Source organism: Alligator mississippiensis, chromosome 1 (assembly GCF_030867095.1).
Source record: "Alligator mississippiensis isolate rAllMis1 chromosome 1, rAllMis1, whole genome shotgun sequence".
Classification (NCBI taxonomy): domain Eukaryota; kingdom Metazoa; phylum Chordata; order Crocodylia; family Alligatoridae; genus Alligator; species Alligator mississippiensis.
Genome location: NC_081824.1, coordinates 347,050,203 through 347,056,455, shown reverse-complemented (window position 1 = coordinate 347,056,455; position 6,253 = coordinate 347,050,203). Strand labels below are relative to the sequence as shown.

Here is a 6,253-nt window from a genome sequence, read left to right as displayed (position 1 = left end):
TCTTCTGTTAGCCTAGTATTTGAAGAATGGTAACATCCCACATCAGGGCTACAACGAGGATCCAGAAGGAGGTCCTGTGCTAGATTGGTAGCACAGGAAACAACAACACAGTGCATAACCAAAGGAGGAAACTGAATAAAAATATATATTTTTTATTATTTTCCTACCAAGCCTGCACATGCAAAACACCACATATTCTGGGCATTCCTACTGGAGCAAGTTCCATAAAAAAAGTTAAGTGGTGACCTTTTAGTATATATGTTATTTCATGCTCAGTCTCCATGTGGATTCTTCAGGCCAAATCATAGTCTACTTCCAAGGTACTGAAATGGACTTAGAGACCTAAGTGCAATCCTATTCTACACTACAAGAGTTCTTGAAAAACCACTGAGATATCTACATTTGTAACATGCTGTCATTTTAGCTTGAGGACTAAGTGGGCATGTCTACATGTGTGCCTGACTGCGCAGTTGTTACTGCACATGAATTTAGTACTTACCTTAGCAAGTACTAACTGCTTTAGCAAGTACTAAATGACTGTGTAGGAACCACCATTACTGTACAGTCCCAGAAATGCATGGGTTGTTTCTAACCCTACAGTGCAGTAGCATCAGTATCACGGTTCAAGCCTGCCAACAATACATCACTGTAGCGATGAGCTACATCAGTGTAGCTCATTGCTACAGTGATGTGGCGTCTCATGTAGATGTACCTAGTCACAACAACTAGCAAGGAGAGTAAGGACTCACCCAGCTTTTGTACTAATAATTTTTCAGGGGCTTGAGCAGGGTGGGATCAAATTGCACTTTAACACTTAAGCCACATAGGTGAGTAATAATCAGTATAGTGGCTGGCTCTTAGTATAGTGGCTGGCTCTCTTATGTGTAACAGAAGTTTAAGCCATCAGAAACTGGTTTAAACCTCCAACAGAATGTAAGAATGTACGTTCAGTGTGCATAAACCAGTTTAAAAATGGCCAAAACTGGTTTAAGATAAACCTGGTTGAAAGTAGTATCAGACTTAACTGATTTGGGTCAAACCAGTTTATGAAACTTCTGTCATAGACCCCTTTTTGGTTCAAATTAAATAACAGTCCCCAAGCATCTTAGCATGCTTTGCAGCCCTGAGCTGGGCTGCGTTGTCTGCTCCAGCAGAGGAAGTGGGGGCAGTGGGGAGAGGGGCTGGCAGGTACTCCCCTCAGGCAAACTCTGACTGGGGTCTGATGCCGGGGGGGGGGGGTGGTCTGGGGCCAGGGAGGGGGTTAATCCCCTCTTCCCCTGGGTACATAGATAGCTGCCCTCCTCTGCTAAACTTACTGTTGGCTGTGACTTTAGACTAAAAATCCCAAAGGTACCTGGAAGCAAAAAGAGGAAGTGATGAACAACCCCACAGAGTCTTGTTGCTGCGAGTTTCGACTGCAAAACCCAGAGACCTTGAGGGCAGCAGGAAGAGGAAGCAAACACACAGTCCATGCTGGCTACATGCTCTAGCACCCCCTGGCTTCTAGCATGAGCCACTACAGGTATGTGGCTGCATTTCCTGAAACAAAAGTGAATGCGTGTCTAGCTGTTTCTCAGTTTAATCTTTGCAGCTTAGACTAACCTGCAAAGACTGAATTGATTCAGCCTCAGGCTTTTTGACTGTCTGTACTTAGCTTTAAGGTACAGTCAGTGACTGGTACTATGTTCTACCTTTGGTATAAAACATGACAGTAGAGTAAGTTACCTTGCATCTCTTGCACACTAAGAGTAGAATTCCACTTCCCTCTGTGCATTTAAATGACAATTTTCTAGCTGTGTAAGTGGCATTTCTGGCACATAGGTGATTCAATTTGCCCCCTAGTGTGGATGCAGAAGCATGTGTATATAAACTGATCATATACAACAAGCTGTACATTGCCTGGGTACATTTACAGCTATGTACATGCAACTATTTTTGACGTGTACCTACTTCTAAAAGTCTGAAAAGCAGAGCTGGCCAACCCCCCCCACCCCTCCCCCCAGAATATATTAGACTCTGTAGAAGGACCTCCCATGTTTTAGCCCGAGTATCTGAGTGGTTAGGGCACTTGCCCAGAAAACAAGAGCTCTAAGACTCCCTCAACTGGAAGAGATTTGATTCTACATCTTTCTGACATGTCAGTACAGTGCTGTACCACCATGCTATGGGTTAGGCAGTATCAAATTTCCTCTCCAGTGTCTGTTTTGGCAGCAAGAGAGGCAATAAGTGGGACCAGGAAGAAGAGGACAAGCTGTATGTTGTATGGCTCTCTGAAAGCGATGCTGTCTTGGAAGGGATCTTTGTCTCCCCGGGTGAGTGCCCTAATCACTTAGTTATTGAGGTGAAAACTTGGAAGGGTCCTGCTCCACCCTGTGCTTTTTCCTGGACTTACACTTGGGGGTGTGTATGTAGCCATTTACTTACCCTGCCAGTGTGTAGCCCACTGTGCATGCCTAGTCTCTTTGTATTTGCTTATGTGTCCACACTGCAGGGGAAGTTAAATTTCTACTTACTTGCATGTAAGTGCCAAAAATGCCACTTGTACAGCTAAAAACTGCCTTTAGATGCACCAAGGGAAGAAAAATTCTGCTTTAAAAACGTCCACATCGAGGGTAACCATGGAGTAGTGAGTGGACTATACAGTCACCTCCTAGCTTTTTTCATGCAAACGTGTCCATGCATACAAACCCTCCAGGAGGCAGATTCTCAAGGGTTGATTTCCATTTGTGTGGGGTGAAATTTGTGCACACAGCTTTCTGTTCAAATACAATTGTTATCTGATTAAAATGATGCAGATCCTTGAATTGTTAAAGTACACATGAAGCAACTGCACCTGGCCGGAAAAGACACATGCATGTACACACATCATTTCTGTCTGCACAGATGCATACCCAGTAGAGGTCCTTTTAATAATTTACTACTAAGTCTGTGCCATAAAAAGACCTGGATTGGGAATAGCGGCCAAGCATTAAAAGGCAAAAAGAAATCTTTTGCTGCCCAGTGAAGCCTTGTTTTCACAAAGAGAGTGTTGTTTTCACCAGCTTGAAACAGCATCCTTCTCACATATTCTATTTAAGCAAAACAGGAAATTGTCAGATGAGTGGTAGAAGGTAGCACACATTGCCTTGTTTTGCAAGAATTTATCTTTTTTTTTTTTGTAATTTCACAATTGATATTTCCATATTTACTAAGAAATTCTGTTGCAACCCCTTGCCCCAGAGCTCATTTATTTTAATCATATCTATCTAGTTCTCCAGCTTCACCATTGGTTCAATTTATGTACTAATATTAATGAGCTCAACTGTACATTTGTATTGCAGATGGGTGTTTGGTTTTATTTAAGAAAATAGGACAGAAATTAAATGTTTCTGGAGCTGGCAATACAATATGCAACCTTTTCTCTTCTATACCACTTCTTCTAATGTGGCAACGAATTCAAGTCATTCCTACCTAAACTATTTAGTGGTGGTAAGTGAATTTGGTGGGTTCTGTCCAATTCATGATGGACACACATTCACATTACATGGAGCAAAATGGAATTGGCACTTACAGGTTCTGAAGACTGAAGTGACATGGCACCTGAACAACCAGCTCAACTACAAGTGGTTGTCCCACATAGTTAAGATTCATGTGGTGGCATGCGGGATACATGTACTGCTGTTGCCTTTGCAGTATTTACTTTATGCACAAGTGGATGGCTAAACTGTTAGATGTTTTCAGGGCTCTTACTCTGGCATCTTTCATGAGCATTAAATCCCAACACTATTTTTTCATACAAAAATGATATGGCAAGACTGGGGGCATTCTTGGGATCCTCTTAGCATTTTCATCATTAATACATTATTATTATAATTTAGATAACATGTCCTTAAATTGTATCTTAACATATGCAAATCTGTGAATCTGAAAGAGGCAAAGTTTAAGTATGGTAAGAAAAATGTGGTGAGAGATTTTTAAATGTTTTTCTTGGCTTAAAAGCTCTGTATTGAAATGGCAGATTTTGGAAACAAAATCACCACTGAGGCTGTTTCTATCTAAGAATAAATCTCCTTTAAATAAGGAGCACTAGTTATGTAGTTAGAGAGGTCAAAACATTATAGCCTCATAGTTAAAAAAAAAATTACAACAACAAGAGAATTTAAAGTCCTTTTGGAGAGAAAAAGAAGAAAAAGGAGGAGGTGGAAGAGGGAGGGGGAGAAACAAAAGAGAAAAGTCTGTCTTTCAGTTCCAATAGGTCTTGATGTTTAAAATCTCTGAAGTTTTCTTATGTGTTATGAAAAGCTACAAATTTATCTTTTGCCATTTTCCCAAGGGAAGCTGACCCAAATCCACCAGCAGCAGTTGAAAAGGTTTTTCCAAGCTTTATCAAATGGCCCCAACAGAGCCCAGCTTAAAATTAAAAGCTTCCCCTACCAGAGGGAATATATGTGACTTTAATAACTGAAATGTGTTTTTACTTTCTATTACAGGGGTCAAAAGGTTTCTAAACAAACCAAATTTATCAATTATTTAGAGCTGATTTCTTCTGAAGTGGTATTTCTAAGATATTATTTGGTGGATAAATTCAATGTTCTAAGGCCAGCAGCAGCATTTTATTCATAACAAATTTCTCTTAAACTGAATTTGCTGGGGCAACTTAATTTTCACTATCGTGTTTGTACTGTAGAAATATCAACTGAAGTGTTATAGGGCCTAACTAGTGGGCTTTTCAACGAGAAATTCCATATAAGCATGCTTATTCAGCACCACCCTGCTTGCCATTTATTGCTTAAGAAATGAACTAGTACTCTGTGTTTGCAGCAGAATTTCTTTAGTCTCTGAAATATTCTTAAAAAAACCACAAGGCACCTTTACAATCAGGAAACAATATCTTAAACTATATTGTCATCCTCACAGTAGAAGAAAATAAGATAACCGTCAAAAGTTTTGTTAAAGGCATTTTAAAATAAAGGGGACACACACACACACACAAACACACACACACACACACACACACACACAACTGGCTTTCTCTGAGCAAGGAACACTCTATTTTGGTTGCTGTGGAAAGTACTTTAATAACAGTAAACTCAGAAAGTGACCATTCTTGGTTCCTAATGGGGTCCACAGACCATGTAAATACTATGTTTGTTATATATTAGCTAAACATACATTGGGTTTCTGCCTAAAATCTGCCATTCAGTGCAGGCAGAAGACATTACAGAACAGTTCATAAATTCATGTGAAGCCCTGTTAAATGAAACCAACCATCCAGGAGCTGACTTTTTTCCATCTTTAAAATAGCTGCCTTTCTAGCAGTAAAGCTGCAGGTTTATTTACGCCAGTAAATATAAAGTAGTAATACAATCAAGGTGTTATACAGGTTTCTTTTAAGCAAAAGAATTTGGCCATTAATAAATAAAAATATCTGGAATAGATTCTCCTTATTCACATTTGTTTTGATTTTCTTCCTTAAAAATCGTATTAAGTAAAAATAAAAGCATCACTTTGTGACTGACTGAAAATAGAGCTTTCTTCTAGCAAGGGGCTATTTCAGCAATATGAATTATTACAGAAAATGAAAAAGGAAAAATAGCCTTACCGTAAAAGAATTCCCCACAAACTAAGGAGAAAAATAGAAAAAAATGAATTAGCCACATTTAATCCTAGATCATAGGGATATTAAAGTGGTGTGGAGTCTTTTACTTCTCAGGGACTGATTCTGCTAATAATTCATTGATGGCCCAGGCTCTTACTGACAGGACTGAGAAGGATACTGAGGATACAGCTTGAAGAGCCTAATAAATCTAGGCTTAGTTCTACAGTTTGCTCTCTGGGGTTAAACTCGAAAAGAGCTAGATTTGCATCTGGATTCAGTGCTTCTAAAAAATTTGTCCCAACAATATGATCTAATCAGTGATTATTTTGAGTATCCAGCAAAAGGAAGGGCAGTTTTGCATCTTATCAACTAACTAAAACAGATATGCATAAGCTTTCATAAGCAGCAACTTACTTTATCAGATGCTGATGAAAATCTCAGATGTGAGATTTTGACCATATTCAAATAGGAATTAGTATACAATCTATTCTGGTCTCACCCGAGAACAAAATGGTGGTGGCCAATTTTCAACCTTCCCACTCGAAAAGGAAACAGGTTTGAATTTGAGGTTTATTTCTGGCCCATCTAAAGATGGCTCATGTGAAAAGAATGGACAGGCATCCAAATCACAAGGTTGGGCAATCACTGCCTTTCATGAATGCTAAATTTATTCTC

The 6,253-nt window shown here is 39.5% G+C and overlaps 1 long non-coding RNA gene across 1 annotated transcript in view; it reads left to right on the top strand.

The window, feature by feature from the left end:
• Window positions 1-2,050: 2,050 nt before the first annotated feature.
• Window positions 2,051-6,253, top strand: part of LOC109282582 (uncharacterized) — a 16,615-nt gene continuing 12,412 nt past the window's right edge. The window contains exon 1 of the long non-coding RNA XR_002089603.1: window positions 2,051-2,312. This is a non-coding gene — a long non-coding RNA (uncharacterized LOC109282582). The remainder of the gene's footprint in view (window positions 2,313-6,253) is intronic.